The sequence below is a fragment of the Oncorhynchus clarkii genome, chromosome 15, assembly GCF_045791955.1.
Source record: "Oncorhynchus clarkii lewisi isolate Uvic-CL-2024 chromosome 15, UVic_Ocla_1.0, whole genome shotgun sequence".
Classification (NCBI taxonomy): Eukaryota; Metazoa; Chordata; class Actinopteri; order Salmoniformes; family Salmonidae; genus Oncorhynchus; species Oncorhynchus clarkii.
The window spans coordinates 27,981,241-28,002,330 of NC_092161.1; the positions used below are offsets into that span (position 1 = coordinate 27,981,241).

At 44.2% G+C, this 21,090-nt stretch overlaps 1 protein-coding gene across 1 annotated transcript in view; it reads right to left on the reverse strand.

Annotated features, from left to right (window-relative positions):
* LOC139367139 (transcriptional activator GLI3-like) overlaps positions 1-13,671 on the reverse strand; it is a 136,322-nt gene extending 122,651 nt beyond the window's left edge. Inside the window, exon 1 of the mRNA XM_071105209.1 lies at positions 13,292-13,671. The gene's annotated coding sequence lies outside the window, so the exon portion shown is untranslated. The remainder of the gene's footprint in view (positions 1-13,291) is intronic.
* Between the last annotated feature and the right edge of the window lie 7,419 nt (positions 13,672-21,090).

The following is a 21,090-nucleotide window of genomic DNA, read 5'->3' on the forward strand; positions in this document are numbered from 1 at the left end:
CCGCGCGCCCCCTCTCTCCCTCTCGCTCTGCTTTCCTCCCACCCCACCTCTTTGCTCTCTCCTTCTTCTCTGTCACTGGTATAAACGGTACAGCACAGACCAGAGTGAGTGGAGGAGAGGAGGGTAGTGAATGATGTGATTGATGACAGAGCAGGGCCTCTGCGGGGGAACAACAGCCAGGGGCCAGCGTGATAATAACGCAGCACAATAATCAACCCAACCCATGAAGCAGACAATCAGCAAGGCAAAGCAGGCAGCACAGGCCCCTATTAGGCAGGCCTCATCAGGACGGCTAAGTGAGAAATTAGCCCTCGCCGAGCTCCGCGACGATTCATCAAGTCGCTAGCCCCCGACACCCCCCCCTCAAGAAGTCAAAATGTTTACTTAAAGACTCGCCGCCATGCCCCGGAGGTGCGCTTTATTGGCTGTTATTAATTCTCCGTCCAGACCCTCGCGGCCGCCCCATTTAAAGTGTATTAGAGGGGGGATGATTGGACGAGATGAAGTCGCACTGGTGTTTGGCTCTCTGGCGATAAAGAGAGGGAGGGAGGGAGGGAGGGAGGGAGGGAGGGAGGGAGGAGAGCAGGGCAAAATAAAGGAATGCCATCACATTGCAAAATGAAGTCCTGGAATTAGACCCTTGTTCAATGGGAAGTGAAAGAGGGATGAAGGGATGGAGGGAGACGGAGAGGATGAACAGACAGAGGAAGTGAAAAGGGAAGAAAGGCATTCAAAGGGAAACTGAGTCACACATTCCACACTACATTCTGATGATTCTGTTTTATCATCTGTTCTCCTTCTACCAGGTGGACCCACTGAGTCCGAGTCCCAAATGGCACCCTATTCCCTATTTAGTGCACTACTTTTGATCAGGGTCAACAATGCTCTGCTCAAAAGTAGTGTGCTACGTAGGGAATAGGGTACCATTTGGGACACTACCCGAGGAAATAACTTCAACCCGCTCCGGCCAAGAACGCCTGGCGATTGCTCATGCTATCAGCATGCTATCAGAGCCCTAATAGTCTTTTAACATGGCATGGCTGTGACGGACGGGGGAAGAAGCGGGAGAGGGAAGTGGGGGAGTTGGGCCTAGTTCATTTGTTGTGGCGGAACTGAGGCTCACTTAATGAGGCGGCTAAGTAACTCCTCTTAAACCACGCAATGCTATGAATCACGTGTATAAAACAAACTCTATGACCGGGTGCAAGGAGTGCGCTGAGAGTTGGGAAGCAAGTTCAGGGAGTGAGTGATTTAATAAATAAACACAACTAAATACAAAAGGCAGGTAATCAAGTAGGTACTCTACTCTACTCTACTCTACTGTACTGTAATCTACTCTACTGTACTGTACTGTACTCTACTGTACTGTAATCTACTCTACTCTACTGTACTCTACTCTACTGTACTGTACTCTACTGTACTGTACTCCACTGTACTGTAATCTACTCTACTCTACTGTACTGTACTGTACTCTAATCTACTCTACTGTACTGTACTGTACTCTACTGTACTGTACTCTACTGTACTCTACTGTACTGTACTCTACTGTACTGTACTCTACTGTACTGTACTCTACTCTACTGTACTCTACTGTACTGTAATCTACTCTACTGTACTGTAATCTACTCTACTGTACTCTAATCTACTCTACTGTAATCTACTGTAATCTACTCTATTCTACTGTAATCTACTGTACTGTACTCTACTGTACTGTAATCCACTCTACTGTAATCGAATCCACTCTACTGTAATCGAATCTACTCTACTCTAATCTACTCTACTGTACTCTACTGTACTGTACTCTACTGTACTGTACTCTAATCTACTCTACTCTACTCTACTGTACTGTAATCTACTCTACTGTACTCTAATCTACTCTACTGTACTCTAATCTACTCTACTGTACTCTAATCTACTGTTCTGTAATCTACTGTACTGTACTCTACTGTACTGTAATCTACTGTACTGTACTCTAATCTAGTCTACTGTATATTGTGATCTACTCTACTGTACTCTAATATACTGTAATCTACTCTACTGTTCTGTAATCTACTCTACTGTTCTGTAATCTACTCTACTGTAATGTAATCTATCTACTGTTCTGTAATCTACTCTACTGTAATGTAATCTACTCTACTGTAATCTACTCTACTGTTCTGTACTCTACTGTACTGTTCTGTAATCTACTGTACTGTTCTGTAATCTACTGTACTGTTCTGTAATCTATTCTACTGTTCTGTAATCTATTCTACTGTTCTGTAATCTACTCTACTGTTCTGTAATCTACTCTACTGTTCTGTAATCTACTCTACTGTTCTGTAATCTACTGTACTTTTCTGTAATCTACTCTACTGTTCTGTAATCTACTGTAATGTAATCTACTCTACTGTTCTGTAATCTACTCTACTGTTCTGTAATCTACTGTAATGTAATCTACTCTACTGTTCTGTAATCTACTCTACTGTTCTGTAATCTACTCTACTGTTCTGTAATCTACTGTACTTTTCTGTAATCTACTCTACTGTTCTGTAATCTACTGTAATGTAATCTACTCTACTGTTCTGTAATCTACTCTACTGTTCTGTAATCTACTGTAATGTAATCTACTGTTCTGTAATCTACTGTAATGTAATCTACTCTACTGTTCTGTAATCTACTGTAATGTAATCTACTGTTCTGTAATCTACTGTAATGTAATCTACTGTTCTGTAATCTACTGTACTGTACTGTACCATGAGTATGGTTGAGAAAGTGGTAGATCAAAGGAAGTAGAGACACAGAGGGAGTCCTAGTCAGAGACTCACAGGCAGCTCAGCTCAGCCAGCTCCCCTATGGCTGACGTGTCTCCCAACAGCACCACTAGTTTGGTAGGAAGATAACACTTCAGTCTCACTTTCATGAAAAGCCCCCCCATCAGGGCCTGCTCACTCTCTCTCTCACACACACACACACACACACACACACACACACACGCTTACTCTCAGAGGGATTGGCGCTCCCCAAAGCCCCCGTTTCTCTCCCACAGTGTCAGTAAGGTGCACCCACACACACGTCCCAGAGCTCGGCCTAAAGGTCTACTGAAGTTGCACTTCACGTTTCAAAACACACAAGAGTGAATATCATCGGAGTGGAGACTGAATTTGAAGATACTGCAAGTCCAGTAAAAAAAGAACACGTCTGGTTCAAACTCCATTGAGATATGCAATAACATCCACGTGCCTTATCATTCAACTCACAGCATTTCCAAGTGGGCGACAAAAAAACCTCCCCCTACACTCAAAAGGGACATACAGACTGGCTCCCGAATGAAAAGGCCACGAAAAAACGCGGGGAGCAAGACTTGTAATTACACTGGCAGCTCCCTCGGGCCCTGGAGCCGTCGTCAGTCAGGAAGCTAACCAACATCTGGCTGTGTTTACGCCTTTCAGCTGTTTGCGTTGCCGCCCGAAATAAATTCTGGGGGCCGTAAAGCCATCGCTTAGGACGCCTCCTAAACACTCTCCACACTCGCTTGCTTCTCAGTTATCCCTCCAGACCAAGGTTGTATTCATTAGGACACAAAATAGTTTCAAAACGTTTTAACAACGGATAACACATTTTTATTCTTCTTATTGGACAGGTCCAGGTAGTCCGTCCCTGTTTCAGTCCGTTTTCTTCCATTCGGTGCCCAATGAACACAGCCCAGGGCTCCCGGCACTACGGCTACGCTAGCATGCTAATACGTGCAAATAAAAACGTTGAGGAGGAAGCCTTAATTGGTGCGTTAGACGGGTACCGGGGGTTAATTGGGAAACATGGGGAGCAGCTGGCACCGTTCTGGAGGTTGAGACAGGGATAATAAGTTCACCCTTTGCAGGAGAGACCGTCGGCGATGAATCAGATCAGAGGAACGTTGTACTGTAATAACCCCCCTCTCTTTTTCTCAAGTTTTTTCCTCTCGTTCTCTCTCTATTTTCTGATCGGTAGAGACAGTCTGGCTAGCAGCTACACAATCTGGCACCTATCACACACAGGACTGGTTGGTAGTCGCGGGAGAGGGCTCTCCCGCGTTCACACATACACAGAGACGCGCACTGGAGCTAATCACTCACAAGCACAATAACTCTTACCTCTAGGACATGGACCTACTTTATCAGTTTAAGGGTCGATGTATGTAAATGTTTTCCCAATGTATGTGTAAATGGGTTATTAGGCTGTGTTAGCCGGTTTGCATTGATCTCTACGCCAGCGGGAGAAACGGGAAGCTAGCTCAGCGCTCTGCTCATATCTCCAGAGCTGAGCCATAATCACACCGCAGCTTGTTTCAATGAAGGCAACATTAACATACACCATCTCAAACGCACTAAACCGTCCACCAGGACTCTGTATAAATGCACACAAAACTCTACAGTGCAATCAAGCCCATATGTGACGGTCAGTATAACTTTGTGATTTTCTCTGAAGTCTCAGAATTGGGCGTGTCACTACAACCAGATTTCTACTAAATAATAGAACCCATATAGGAACGACTGGAACAACAGTCGTTGTTTTGATCTCGTACTTCTTCGCCCATTAAAAGAAACAGAATATATACAACTGGTGTCTATAAAGAGTGTCTGAGTCCTGATCTAGGATCAGCCCTCCCGTGCATAATTCGAATCTTATTATGATCTAAAAGGTTAAACTTATCCTAGATCAGCACTCACTGAGACTCAGTACAGTAGCAGAGGGAGCATTTGGGGTTGAAGGTGGAGCAGGTAGAGTCATAGGCAGTAATGGGAGGAGACAGGGATTTACAGAGCCACACAAAAGCCAAGCTTTATAAATAATTCCAAAAGCTAACAGGATCCCTTGTATGTGTGATGTGATGTCACTCTCTGTCTCTCTCTCTCTCTCTCTCTCTCTCTCTCTTTCACACACACACACTCTTTCACACACACACTCTCTCTCACACACACACACACCCCCTACCACCTCTCTTGAATAAGTCATCTCATACCCTCCTTCTGGTTAGCACTGACTAGTTAGGACCCATTCATTTTGGGTAACCTTCTAAGAAAAAACATGTCTTCTCACAGTGCACATTTAACCCAGAAAAATACACCCTCTCTCTCTCACGTGCATACGCTCGACACACACATACACTCATGATGCATGGCGGCAAAGCAGCACACCGGAGACCTGTCTTGTAAATCTCTTTGTGAACGCAGCTTTGGGGGGTAGACAGGGCAGGGGCTTATACACTGAGACCTGAGGTAGAGCTATAGACTCCACACCTCTAATGATCTCTCTCCTTCCTCCACACCTCCAACGCTCTCTCTCCTTCCTCCACACCTCTAACGCTCTCTCTCCTTCCTCCACACCTCCAACGCTCTCTCTCCTTCCTCCACACCTCCAACGCTCTCTCTCCTTCCTCCACACCTCTAACGCTCTCTCCTTCCTCCACACCTCTAACGCTCTCTCTCCTTCCTCCACACCTCCAACGCTCTCTCTCCTTCCTCCACACCTCTAACGCTCTCTCTCCTTCCTCCACACCTCCAACGCTCTCTCTCCTTCCTCCACACCTCCAACGCTCTCTCTCCTTCCTCCACACCTCCAACGCTCTCTCTCCTTCCTCCACACCTCCAACGCTCTCTCTCCTTCCTCCACACCTCTAACGCTCTCTCTCCTTCCTCCACACCTCTAACGCTCTCTCTCCTTCCTCCACACCTCCAACGCTCTCTCTCCTTCCTCAACACCTCTAACGCTCTCTCTCCTTCCTCCACACCTCTAATGCTCTCTCCTTCCTCCACACCTCTAATCCTCTCTCTCCTTTCTCCACACTATATCTCTCTTTCTCAAACACACAGCCACACTCGCTCTTTCTCCCTTTTTCTTTCTTTCTTTCTTCTCCCCTTCCTTCTTTCACACACTCTCCATCACTCCTCCTCTTTCCCTCTTCTAGTTCTCTCTCTGTCCGACTAGCAGTCCCTGCTCCAGAACAGCGTTGGTTGGTCCCACAGCCCCGCAGGCTCCACTAGCACCGCGGTGACTAATGTCCTGCCTTAGCTCAGACAATGAGTTTGGGACGGAGCCGGGAAAGTGTTGAGAAGGAAAAAAAACTGCCGGGCACCTTTGACAAATGGAACCCTTCGCACTCCCCTGCTCGCTGAGGGAGGCTTTACAAAGTCACGCGACACGGTGCGACACGCTCGGCGTCCTCCGAGGCACGGCTGGGACCTGCGGAGCACCGAGGCTTCTGGGAAAGGCGGAACATAATGAATTCTTTGGGAAGTCCAGCCCTGGTTTTTTTTTCTTCATGAATAAGATCTATTTCCAAAGCATGTCGACCTCTCTTAATAAAAACACCAGTCCGGCCTGGAATAGCCCAAGACGTTTTAGGGGCCCATATACAAGTTCATATTTCTGTTGCTCTATACATTTCCGAGGCCCACTTTTTTTCTCCCCAAGCCAAGCCTGTCGGAGTCAGTGTAGTGTCGGGGCCCTGAGGTTTCCTCTGGCAGGTAGGGGAGCCCCGATGACAGACCGTCATTAGAAACGGCTGGAGTCCCCCTCCCCCCGCCCCCCTCTTTTCAAGGAACTAAAAACTCTTGGATCCCTCCCACCTCCCACTCCCTCCTCTAACCCCCCCCCCCCCCCCCCCCCCCCCCCCCCCCCCCCCCCACACCACCACCACCTCCCACCTTTCTCCCTTCAACCCTGCAAGGAACTGGGCTTTGTCTAAAAAATAAGCAAAGGAGAGGAATCCCCCCCTGCGCCCCCTCCAACCCCCGTTCCTCCTTGCTCCCTGCAGAGTATTGTTAAAACACAGCCCCCACTAGCTCCTTCTCTCTCCCTCTCTTTCTCTCTCTCCGAGGCCCAGCTCTTAAGACAGAGTGCTTTTTGCATGAGAAAAAACGATTAGTCTTCAAATGCCATCCAGACAAAAGAGGCCTCCTTTCAGGTCGGGCAAGAAATTTGCTCCGATAGTAGAGTTCCCCTTTTGTTTTTCTAAGATGAGGCATTTTTTGTCTTACAGGCAGGGGCAGTTAGCATTCACTTGCAGAGGAGGCCCCACTGGCCCCTAGAGAAGAGGAGGAACGGGGGTCAAATTCCCCGCAAAAGAGGACGGAAGTGAAGGAGAAGGGGAAAGGGGGGGAAAGGGGGGAAAAGAGGGGAAGGAGGGGAAGAGGCACTCATTTAAAACATGTTTGCAGAAGGGAGGGGGCAACTGGGCCTGAACTATATTCAGGTATTAACCTTGGGATTGGCATTTGACATTCAAACAATGTCCCCGTCCTCAATCTCGACCCCCAGGTTCCACTAAGACCCACGGGGCTTACTCACTAACGCAGATAACCAGGCCAGCATGGGGCACAGCAAATACAAAACACGTTGTGTAGCGTTGTGTAGCAGAACAGTCTGAGCAATGCAACAAAATCATTCCAAACAGCTATTTATTCAATTGATATTAGAAATGATCTTTCTCATACAGACTTGGGGGGTGTACAAAAAATGAACTCCCATTCAGTCCCAATCACAATAATCAGTGACCCTTCCCTTGCCTTCAATTGACCTCTCCCGCAGTTGTTCTGTGTGTGTGCGTGCATGCGCCTGTCTGAGCCTGTCCAAGTGTGTGTGTGTGTCTTCGTGCAGCAGCCTGATGCATGGCTTCACACACACACACACACACACACACACACACACACACGCGCACACACACACAAGGAAGGAGGGGGGGGTGACAGATCATTGTTCACAGTGAGCTGGCCGCCTCATCTGTCCCCTGGCCGTCACCACACTCCCTGGACAACGACGGAGAGCAGGCCCCCTTACGGATGCCACAACTGGCTCGCATCAAGCCCCTGACACAATGCCACATCTACAATAACAGACCCAAAAACCCCTGGAAGTCGGGAACTACAACTCCACTGTCCAAGCTCAGCGTCTCAACTTTACACAGCCCACCACACCACAGGCAAATGGGCCCGCAGCTCACTTCACCTCTTGCTGCCACACTTCACACAGCAGCCGCAAAGACGCTTTTACAGCGGCTCTGGGCTAACAGCGGAGGAGACGAGCGCAGTCCAGCTCCATCGTCAGCCAGGCGCGACCTGCCGCCATTTGTATTCTGTTTGTACTCGAGTGTGTGAGAAAAGACAACGCAGGCGCCCGCTGATACGCACTGGGGTTCATGCAGGAGTCTGCTAGCGCTCATTCACTCCTGCATTCATCTTGTTTTTTTTTTCTAGTAAATCATTTGTTTCTCTCTCTTTTCTCTCTCTCGGTCTCTGTTACTCTCTCTCTCTCTTGTTCTCTGTTACTCTCTCTCTTTTCTCTGTCTTGTTCTCTGTTACTCTCTCTCTTGTTCTCTGTTACTCTCTCTCTTTTCTCTCTCTTATTCTCTGTTACTCTCTCTATTCTCTCTCTCGTTCTCTGTTACTCTCTCTCTTGTTCTCTGTTACTCTCTTTTCTCTCTCTTATTCTCTGTTACTCTCTCTTTTCTCTCTCTCATTCTCTGTTACTCTCTCTTTTCTCTCGTTCTCTGTTACTCTCTCTCTCGTTCTCTTGTTACTCTCTCTCTTTTCTCTCTTATATTCTGTTACTCTCTCTTTTCTCTCTTGTTCTCTGTTACTATCTCTCTTTTCTCTCTCTTGTTCTCTGTTACACTCTCTCTCTTCTCTCTCATGTTCTCTGTTACTCTCTCTCTCTTTTCTCGCTCTCTGTTACTCTCTCTCTTTTCTCTCTCTCGTTCTCTGTTACTCTCTCTCTATCTCTCTCTTTTCCCTCTCGTTCTCTGTTACACTCTCTCTATCTCTCTCTCAGGGAAGCTGGTTGACCAGGCTAATTGGCAGGTCCAATCTGGGTTTCCGTGAGGCCAAAGCCCTGGAAAAGAAACAGCCACTCTGACTCTCAGCCTCTACGGCAGCTTGAGCTCTGCCCCCCCCCCCCCCCATTTTTGAAAGAAGAACTACTGGCTACTTTGCTTGCACGCTCCTGTGTGCGTGCGTGTGCGTGCGAGTGTACGTGCTTCCGTGCATGTAAAACATGTCTATGATGGGGATATTTTATATCGAGGTGCGTTTGCATTTTAAAACATGCAGGTGGAGTAAGAGCACATTTGGAAGTCCATGTGTAGGGTGTGGATGTGTGGGTTTATCTAAATGCATGTGTGTGTATAGGCATGTCATTACACTTGTCCCTCTCTCTCTCTGATCCCCCTTCATCAGATCAACCACCCCCCTCCCCTCACTTTGCAAAAGACATGAGCCCAGTGAAAGGTGCCTTAAGTGGGGCTCCTTGAAGCAGGGTGTGGGGGGGGGGGGGGGGGGGTGAATGGGGGTCCCACTCTGGGACGCAGCTGGTGGAGGTGGAGGGGAGCTGGGGGAGAAGGAACACATAGCATATTAAATCGGCTAGCGGAGGCCGGGTAGGTCCACGCGGAGAGCTAGGAGAGCCAGATCTGAGGCATGCCCTGAAGGGATGGCTGGGCCTGGGGATTAGGAGAGCCAAGGAGAAGCCCTCGTGCTGCGCCACGCCGCACGCCTGCCTGCCCCCCTTCTTCTCTCCGCTCACACGCAAATGCATCCAGACACTTTGGCGTAGGCTACACTTGGCGGCGAACTGCCACAGCCCAAACTTTTTACAAGGAGGCGAAGGAGCCTCTCACTCATCACACATGCACCTCCGTCTCCTGTCTCGCTGCCTTTTTTCCTCCTCAATATCTCTCTCACTCTTTCTCTCTCCTGGACTTGTTCTCTCTCTCTCTCTCTCTCTCCCCCCCCCCCCCCCCAACTGTGCCTTTTCGATTTCATGTCGATATATCAAAGTTCAGAATCATCAAAGTGAGCGACTCCTATTGGGGCCCGTCTATTCATGAAGCGGCTATACTCACACGTAGGGGAAAGATGGATTGGATAGCCATTGTGATGCCATGTTTACTTATTTCTGCCAACATGCTCTGAATAGATGAGCTAACTGCACCTCTCCTGTAAGCGGTGGTTTGTGGGATAGAAGTACTTAGCGCTCTGCTAAAGAGTTGTATGATAAACCGTTCGTCATATTGACACCCGTGACCGTCGAGCGGCCTGTCGGTACCGCGGCAGGAATCGCACCCCATATCTGCCTCATACCCAGGGATCCACACCATAACAAACCAAAAATGTGAATAAATGCTACAAAAAAATGCCTTGGCCCTTATCTTTGATCAAAACAACTTCCCCTAAATGAACCTGGCAGAGCAATACACTTGCTATCTATGAGTGTGCCTTTATAGATGCCCATTAGCACGTCATTAGGGCCTCATGCATACACACCTGATAACAGGTATTCTTCCTCTAGGATGTAAAAGGGCCTAAGGACAGAGGCCTGCCTAGAACAGTGGATTTGCGGGCCAGGGCGAGGAGGAGGGGTCCTTGATTTAAGAGGGTAATAGAGTGTCATCTTTGTGCATTAACATCTGCTTGTGTGACAGGTCCTATTTTGGGCAGGCTGGAGAGGTCACGGGGGCACTGCCTAGTGTTTTTGCAGCGACGCATAATTGAATGTAAAGGTGTGCTAATGCGGAGATAAAGGGCTGCTCTGCTTTCTGACGGACTGAGGAAGGATAGGGGTTATCCGCGAGTTTCCTTCCCTATCCGTGGGACTATGAGTTACAGATTGCCCCTTTTCACCAGACAGGCACTGATTCATCTCCGCTGGCAGAGAAGAAGAAAAAAAACAGGTTTCTTCAATGTGCCTTTTTTTTTTATTTTTTAAATACCAGATTATCATCTTTAAACATTGTGTGTATTTATCACTGTTGCTGAATCATTTATGACATGCAGTCCTTGTTTTGTAAAATTGCACCTGTTCAAGTGAAGCTGCAGCCCCTAGCTGAGCTCTGTTCTGTTCTGGAGACATTGTAAAAACAGTAACGCCATACATATTTATAACACTGAGTGTGTTCATCAGATATCATTCATATTTAATATGATTAAATCATAAAATATCTCTGGCTCCATGCACATTATTATACACATGTACTTAGAGCCAATCTGTGGTTATTTCAGAGCATCATTTTCTCGTGGAAAATATCTGCCATCCATTAAGGCTAAATAGAGCTCAAATTAATATAATGACATTTCGTGTTGCTTTTGTGATCATTAAATCTGGAGGTAAGCAATCACACATTCTTCAGGAAAAATGCACTCTGTCAAAGAGATTTCTGTCGACAATCAATCACTACTATTGCGGTAAATCAAACTCAACAGCAAAAACCCAGAAATATATAAATGGTAGAATATTTTTTAAGTCCATTGCATCCTCTGGAAATAAAATAACAGATTATAATTTCAAAATAAAATGCAGGTAGGCCTTATCGAATTGAGGTATAACATTAGAATTTGTGGAAGCCAAACACGTTGTTCCTGTTGATTAAAAGGCTAAATGCATTAATAAAAATGTCCTGGTTAGATAAGGATACCAATGCACTATATTACTGTACCAAACACATGTTTTGAGTATGAAAAATAATCTATTGAGAAGTAGGCTAAAATAAAGGTTTATATATTCCTTGATGTTCACACTTACCAAATATTATTTCAGCAAAATAGTTTATCCGTTTCCTTTATCAATTAAATTATTATTCAGTAGGCTAGCCTAATATGCATTTGATTTCAGAAATAAATGCATAATTTCGGCTCATGCAAACAAAAGTATGATTTAAAAAAATATTGTGTGTAAAAACAGTCACTAAATTAAGTGAGTTATATGTTCTTGCAATGTTTTTATTTATTTACAAATTACCACCTTATGAATTGTATAAAAAAACACGCATGGCAAAAAATAAATAAAAAGGCAGCACATGACAGATTTTTCATAAGGGCATTAAACTGGCATAGTCCAATCCAGATGACCATGTTCTTAACCCGAGGGGGGGGGGGGGGGGGGGGAGGAATGTTTTTTTTATCTGCACAAGCTCTTAAACTTCTATTGTTTTGCATTCAACTCTTACTGCTCGTTCTCAAGGCAGTTAGATCTCCGTTAATAATTTGCCAAGTGTCAAAGAAGGTTTGGCTGAGCCGTCACCGCACGGCTGAACGCCTCGAACCTTCGTCGTTTGTATAGCGGCGTGAAACCCGAGACACAAACGGTCCACCAGTCACTCACAGCGAATCCGACAAGCAGATAAAATGTGGAACAGCTGGCGGGGAGCAGAAGGAAAAGTTTAAAACAAATATCTCCACATGTGGAGGCGTGCTGCCATGATACATAACGGACCGAAAAGTACATACGCAGAAGACTCAATGGATAAAAGACTAAAAATTATAGGCCGAATAATTAGGCCTGATTATAATAGGGGCAATAAAATATTTGGGGGAAGTATCCAAATGTGCCCGCACTAATTATTAGTAGCATATCCTGTATTTCAACTCAGAAATTAAATGTTATATTTAGAACGTTTCTATTTAATTTGATATAACCCAGTCAGTGTTCTACTATTGTCAAACTCGATCAAATGCTCATTATATAGGTCTGTGCCTTGTAAAGGCTGTGCCTTGTTAAATAAATGTTGGCCTACTTGTATTCCAACATTCATATTTTGATTGTAGAAATAGAGACATCAGTGATTGCATTCGATTGTTATCAGAATAGGCTATACTCGATTCAGGAAAATGTTCCATAAATTATAGTAATGCAGTCATAACTCATATTAGGCATAATGGATGAGACCGAATCGATAACAGGCACGACTTGGTAAAATCGCGCTGAAATATGATCACATGTAGGCCTAAATATGCATGCCCCGTGCGTTTCTTTAGGCAAAAGTCCAAAAAAAGTTGTGTCTGTAGTGGAAGTTCCCAAAGTTGTTTCAGCCCACACTTCTCAACAATGCAATTACTTTTGCATTAAAGTGTTTACAAAAAGAATAGCTTCAACCTTCCATAAAATAACTTTAAACGCACTTTAACAACCATTGTGTTGAATTAACAGAGGGAGTGTGAGTTTCTATCACTTAAGAAATTACATAGGCAAAGTTGAGAAAATGTGCAATGGGTCAACTTGTAACTTTAAATAAAGTAGAAAACAACTAGAAAGCATCCAGGAAAATAAATAGTAATTTTGTGTGATAATATTTGTGAATAAGTTGAGTTTTCATACAATTTTATTATTTAATCACCACCCTCCGATTTGTGGACTTCTATGAAATTCCAACTTATTTGAAACGTGATACCTCTGACAGTTTTTGAATAGACGTCGTGTTTTCTCCCTCAAAACTTTCAAAGCCAGCAAAGAGCAAAATGTTCAAAGGGAACAGTTCATCATGCCTCGTCGTGTTTTTTGCACTTACGTGTTCGAAGGATGTTTCCCTCCAATAATTCTTGATCTTTTCTGTCTTCTTCTCTTAAGTGAAGTATTTTTTCGCTTGTTGCAGATGTGCCTCTCGCGCTCTGGAGTTGTGAGACACCAACTCCGAAAACCGCTCTGCCAGACTTTTCCTTCTTTTCCGCGTCTTTCTCCTTTTCACAGTTTTCTGAATAGAGCGAACACTGAACTAATACTGTGAGCCTCCCTGCATACCTGACGATGGCCGATGATGAACCTGTATGAATAAGACAACATAAGTGTTTACAAAAACGTGTGGACTGTTGTTATTACATTAAGTATGCTTTTCGAGGAGAAGAGGGCGAAGTGTAGAACTCCAGCTGCTCTTTCCCTCGCCTGACTCCTCCCTTCGGATCGGGCTCCCTCGCACTCTACCTCCCTCTCTTTCTATTCTCCCCCGCTTCCCCTCCCTTTCTCTTCTCTGCTCCGGGCCGCAGTTTCCTGAGACGATGTAGACATGGTTGGAACGAATGGACCGTTGTACAGTACCAGTCCCATGCAATTGCAATAATTGGCAAATACTAATATTTCACTTATAGCAATACACCTTAGGATGAAGTTTGTGATTTCGGGTGTCCGTGTTGTCTTGCTACTTATGATAGTTTCAACACCAATGGCTGGGCATCAGCACAAGTGGCCCTATTAACGATTGGATTTAGACCTTTTTCACAAACAATACATCGAGCATGATAAATAATCAGTATTAAGGATAAGATGGGCATGGTTTATTTCAGTATGAGTTAATGTAATAAACCATACACACATTCTATAAATATGAACATTATATATATATATATATATTTATATATATATATATATACACACTACTGTTCAAAAGTTTAGGGTCACTTAGAAATGTCCTTGTTTTTGAAAGAAAGGCACATTTTCTTGTCCATTAAAATAACATCAAATTGATCAGAAATACAGTGTAGACATTGTTAATGTTGTAAATGACTATTGTAGCTGGAAACGGCCGCTTTTTAACAAACTATCTACATATGTGTAAAGAGGTCCATTATCAGCAGTCATCACTCCTGTGTTCCAATGGCATGTTGTGTTAGCTAATCCAAGTGTATAATTTAAAAAGGCTAATTGATCATTAGAAACTGCTTTTGCAATTATGTTAGCACAGCTGAAAACTGTTGTGCTGATTAAAGAAGCAATAAATCTGCCATTCTTTGGACTTGTTGAGTATCTGGAGCATCAGCATTTGTAGTTTCAAATAGAAACAAATAACTTTCTTCTGAAACTCATCAGTCTATTCTTGTTCTGAGAAATTAAGGCTATTCCATGCGAGAAATTGCCAAGAAACTGAAGATCTTGTACAACGCTGTGTACTACTCTCTTCACAGAACAGCGCAAACTGGCTCTAACCAGAATAGAAAGAGGAGTGGGAGGCCCCGGTGCACAACTGAGCAAGAGGACAAGTACATTAGAGTGTCTAGTTTGAGAAACAGACACCTCACAAGTCCTCAACTGGCAGCTTCATTAAATAGTACCCGCAAAACACCAGTCTCAATATAAACAGTGAAGAGACAACTTCGGGATGCAGGCCTTCTAGGCAGAGTTGCAAAGAAAAAGCCATATCTCAGACTGGCCAATAAAAATAAAAGATTAAGATAGGCAAAAGAACACAGACACTGGACAGAGGAACTCTGCCTAGAAGGACAGAATCCCGGAGTCGCCTCTTCACTGTTAATGTTGAGACTGGTGTTTTGTGGGACAAAAAATTGACATAATGGACAAAAAAATGTGTTTTTCTTTCAGAAACAAGATCATTTCTAAGTGACCCAAACTTTTGAACGGTATATACAGTGCCTTTGGAAAGTATTCAGACCCCTTGACTTTTTCCATATTTTGTTCCTTTACAGCCTTATTCTAAAATGTACATTTTTACAAATGTATAAAAAAAATATAAAAAAACAGAAATACATTATTACATAAGTATTCAGACCCTTTGCTATGAGACTCGAAATTGAGCTCCGGTGCATCCTGAGCTCCGGTGCATCCAATGGAAACATTGATCATCCATGAGATGTTTCTACAGCTTGATTGGAGTCCACCTGTGGTAAATTCAATTGATTGGACATGATTTGGAAAGGCACACAGTTGACAGTATTTGTCAGAGCAAAAACCAAGCCATGAGGTCGAAGGAATTGTCCGTGGAGGTCCGAGACAGGATTGTGGCGAGGCACAGATCTGGGGAAGGGTACCAAAAAAATTATGCAGGATTGAAGGTCCCCAAAAACACAGTGGCCTCCATCAATCTTAAATGGAAGAAGTTTGGAACCACCAAGACTCTTCCTAGAGCTGGCCGCCTAGCCAAACTGAGCAATCCTGGGAGAAGGGCCTTGTCAGGGAGGTGATCAAGAACCCAATGTTCACTCTGACAGAGCTCTAGAGTTCCTCTGTGGAGACGGGAGAACCTTCCAGAAGGACCACCATCTCTGCAGCACTCTATCAGTCAGACATTTCTGGTGGAGTGGACAGACGGAAGCCACTCCTCAGTAAAAGGCACATGACAGCCCGCTTGGAGTTTGCCAAAAGCCACCTAAAGACTCTCAGATCATGAGAAATAAATGCCAAGCGTCACGTCTGGAGGAAACATGGCACCATCCATACAGTGAAGCATGGTGGTGGCAGCATCATGCTGTGGGGATATTTTTCAGCAGGAGGGACTTAGAGACTAGTCAGGATAGAGGGAAAGATGAACAGAGCAAAGTACAGAGAGATCCTTAATGAAAACCTGCTCTAGAGCGCTCAGGACCTCAGACTGGGGCAAAGGATCACCTTCCAGCAGGACAATGACCCTAAGCACACAGCCAAGACAATACAGGTGTGATTTCGGGACAAGTCTCTGAATGTCGTTGAGTGGCCCAGCCAGAGCCCGGACTTGAACCTGATCGAACATCTCTGGAGAGACCTGAAAATAGCTGTGCAGCAGAGCTCCCCATCCAACCTGACAGAGCTTGAGAGGATCTGCAGAGAAGAATGTGAGAAACTCCCCAAATAGAGGTGTGCCAAGCTTGTACCATCATACCCAAGAAGACTCGAGGCTGTAATTGCTGCCAAAGGTGCTTCAACAAAGTACTAAGTGAAGGGTCTGAATACTCATGTAAATGTAATATTTATTTGCTAAAATTTCCAAAAAACTGTTTTTGCTTTGTCATTATGGGGTATTGTGGGTAGATTGATGAGGGGGGGAAACTATTTAATACATTTTAGAATAAAACTGTAACATAACAAAATGTGAAAAAAGTCAAGGGGTCTGTATACTTTCCGAAGGCACTGTATATGTACAATACCAGTCCAAAGTTTGGACACACCTACTCATTCAAGGGTTTTTCTATATTTTTACTATTTTCTACATTGGAATCATGTAGTAACCAAAAAAGTGTTAAACAAATCAAAATGTATATTATATTTGAGATTCTCTGAAGTAGCCACACTTTGCCTTGATGACAGCTTTGCACACTTTTGGCGTTCTCTCAACCAGCTTCATGCTGTAGCGTCATTCTTCCTGTGCTTTCTCTTGGAGTGTGGGGTGGCTTTGTGATCTACATTTCACTCATTCGGGTAAATTTAAGTTGGTATTTAAAATCCCATTCCCATATCTCTAACTAATTGAAATATATGTATGTTTATCATGAGATTCAGATAAACCTAAAGTAGGTCTATTTATAACTGGGTCCCTCTTTACAGTAGGTACGTAGTGTGTAATTGCAGAGAGTAGATAGCCTACATAGCAGCCTTCTTACAACAGTTTTACCTGTCTGTTTCATTACACATTCAACCTGAGAAACAACCAACTAACATAGGTCACTTGCTCTGGGTATTCCCCATATAAAGTCCCATTCACGTATGAGGGGGAATTATGTGATGCGTCAAGCTTCTTATGATAGGGAAACTGGAAAAATGGTCCCCTGGGCCACAGCCTTCTGAATGAGACCTAATGTTATGGTAAGGAGGGGGGAAAGCTTTCCTGTTGGGTTAGGTGTGATCAATATACATAATCAATGTGCATGGAAATGGTGGTAAAAGAGGCGTACACAGGTCTGTATCAATCAATTGAGAGGTGGGGGGTTTGGCAAAAATCACCAATTATCGTTTACGCAGGATTTGACTGTGTGTGTGTGGTCAAGAGGTCATTGTTGTCCAGTGGTCTATGGATGTGTCCCAAACAGTACCTTATTCTCCATATAGTGCACTACTTTTGCCAAGAGGGCTATGGGGGACTAGGGGGCCATTTGGGACACATCGTATGATCATTCTATTTAGGTGTCACAATAACAGAACATGTCACCGCTATGTTGTAGCAGAGGCAACCAGGCTCGGCCATTGCACTCCGGCCGTGCCGAACCTTGCAAATTCCCCAAAGGTGGGAATCTTGATTGCTTGTGTTAGTGTGGGACTGCGTCCCCACTGAGAGGGACTGTGGGGGACTCTCCTCACTGAGAGGGACAGCATACCTCTCAGTCCCCGTTAGTGGGGGACTGAGAGGTACAAAAAGAAAAGATGTAGAATCATGGTCAAATCAATGCCCCATAAGCATTTTTCAGTGTTGTTATTTTTTTAAAGCTGTATCACAGAGAGTGAGACCTCTGGTGTCTAGTCCTATGTAGATAATTACGACTAGGTAATATTGACTAATCACTCTCGTGATCAATAGTGTGTCATACCCATAGACTTCCAGTCATTGCACTAACGCTAGTTAGCATTGGCTCACAAAAAACGACCTCTAACTTCCTTCATACTGGACACAGAGACATACAAATGGTATCGACGAATTCATCTGACTGGGGAAGTAGATAAAATCCAGAAGCATCCCTTTAACGCTTTCAGATTTAAATGTACGCTATTGATTTTGCTGTGTGTCTTACAGTGGACCTTTGACTGGGCATGCTTTGCTGTTGTCACTGTCACTGATTGGCCACTTCATGCTTCCTGCTTAGAATTTTATAGAATAGAATAGAATGACTATTCCCAGAAGAAACTTCAGTTCGTACAATCTATGTTTACTTTGTAGTGCCCTCTATAAAGCTCTCAGTGAACTGAATATTTTTTACCCTAAGTGTTGATGAAATGCACTATTGGATTACAGGGAAACTGTTATACAGGCACAAGCTATCCCTGACCACATACATACAGTATACAGGAACTCTTTTCTAATATTGATTTACACTCCCTCTTTGCCCTCAGAACAGCCTCAATTCGACGGGGCATGGACTCTACAAGGTGTCGAAAGCGTTCCACAGGGATGCTGACCCATGTTGACTCCAATGATTCCCACAGTTGTGTCAATTCTTGATACACACAATAAACTGTTGAGCGTGAAAAAACCCCAGCAATATCGCAGTTCTTGACACAAACCGGTGTGCCTGGCACCTACTACCATACCCCTTTCAAAGGCACTTAAAATGTTTGTCTTGCCCATTCACACTCTGAATGGCCCACATACACAATCCATGTCTCAGTTGTCTCAAGGCTTAAGAATCCTTCTTTTAGCTGTATCCTACCCTTCATCTACACTGATTGAAGTGGACTTAACAAGTGACATCAATAAGGGCTCATAGCTTTCACCTGGTCAGTCTATGTCATGGAAAGAGCAGGTGTCCTTAATGTTTTGTACACTCAGTGTATATCATAAGGCCTATCTTTGATGGCCTAGTTTTAACCTAACACAGTTGTGTTAGGAAACTCCTGGTTTACAAGCCACATCAGCCTTTCAAGTCATATTATGCTGGCTTGCAAAGTGATGTGTAATATTGGATTCCAACCATAGTTAGGATATTCAACAGATTGAATTTTTATTCACCCGCGCCCTGCATTCAGAATGACGGTCAGGTTTAGGAAAGTTGATAAGAAGACTACCTAAACCGGGACAACCATCTCAGTAACAGGTGCAAAACATCTAAAATAAATGTATGTTATCTTTGTGTATCATAAAATTAAAGTATTCTGATCCTTTGACTTTTTCCATATTTTGCTAGGTTACAGCCTTATTCTAAAACTGATTAAATTGTTGTTGTTTTTATCATCAATCTCCACACAATTACCCATAATGACAAAGAAAAACAGTTTTTTAGAAATGTTTGCAAATCCATAAATAACAACAACTGAAATATCACATTTACATAAGTATTCAGACCCTTTACTCTGTACTTTGTTGAAGCACCTTTGTTCGCAATTACAGCCTCAAGCCTTCTTGGGTTTGACGCTACAAGCTTGGTACACCTTTATTTAGGGAGGGTCTCCCATTCTTCTCTGCAGATCCTCTTAAGCTCTGTCAGGTTGGATGGGGAGCGTTGCTGCACAGCTATTTTCAGGTCTCTCCAGAGATGTTTAATTGGGTTCAAGTCCGGGCTCTGGCTGGGCCACTCAAGGACATTCAGAGACTTGTCCCGAAATCACCCCTGCGTTGTCTTGACTCTGTGCTTAGGGTCGTTCACCTGTTGGAAGGTGATCCTTTACATCAGTCTGAGGTCCTGAGCGCTCTGGAGCAGGATCTCTCTGTACTTTGCTCTGTTCATCTTTGCCTCCATCCTGTCTAGTCTCCCAGTCCCTGCCGCTGAAAAATATCCCCACAGCATGATGCTGCCACCACCATGCTTCAGCATAGTGATGGTGCCAGGTTTCCTCCAGATGTGACGCTTGGCATTCAGGTGTGTGCGTTTCTAAATCATGTCTAATTAATTGAATTTACCACAAGTGGACTCCAATCAAGTTGTAGAAACATCTCAAGGATGATCAATGGAAACAGGATGCACCTGAGCTCAATTTCGAGTCTCATAGCAAAGGGTCTGAATACTTATGTAAATAAGGTCAATTAAAAAAATATATTTGCATTTGCAAAAATGTTTAAAAACATGTTTTCGATTTTGTATGGGATATTGTGTGTAGATTGCTAAGGATTTTTTGTAATACATTTTAGAATAAGGCTGTAACTTAGAAAAATGTGGAAAAAGTCAAGGTTCCTGAATACTTTCCGAAGGCACTGTACATGTAAAAACACAGGTATTAAAAACAATCCCTACCTGCAGTAGAGCATGCTGGGAAATATGATAATGATGGGTGTGATTTCGATGGGACTGTTTTACTCCCCACAGTGTAAAACAATATCTCCGGTTATTAACACCAACACGGGGGGTTATTTTACACCACTGAGTGTTAATTTCACGCTTACATTTCACTCTTACTTAACTCCTGAATCAACACTAGAAATGTTAAACTAAAAAATCAACACTGGCCAATTTACTGTGCACAAGTCATTCTCCTGTCTGTTTGTGAAAGCTTGTGCTTATCTGACCCAGACTACACCGAGATAAAGTCCTTGTTATATGAGTCTCTCAAAGAGAATCATAGGAGCGGGGGAGGACAGGGGAGACAGTGGGGAGGGGGAAGGAGTGATGGAGGGAGGTGGGGGTGCACATGGACATCAGTGGGGTTAGCAGCTCCCGAAAGTATTTCATCAAAGAGGGCTAGGATCCTAGGGATTGAGATTCAGCCTGGAGGCAAGTAACCGATGGTCTCCCAAGAACATATTCCAAAGTAGAACTCAGAGAGCCAAAGCACACATCAAAAGCACCTCTGGAGCCAAAGCCATTCTGGAGGAGAAAGAAAGGGGTACCGGTCCCTACTTGGCACCCTCTAAGCCCCAGATCTCACCCCAATAAAGGAGGAACTACTGTTTGTTCCAGACCTGAGATCTACTGCAGTCAGAGAGGTGCACACCAAGGCAGGCAGGCAACACAAGCACACACACAA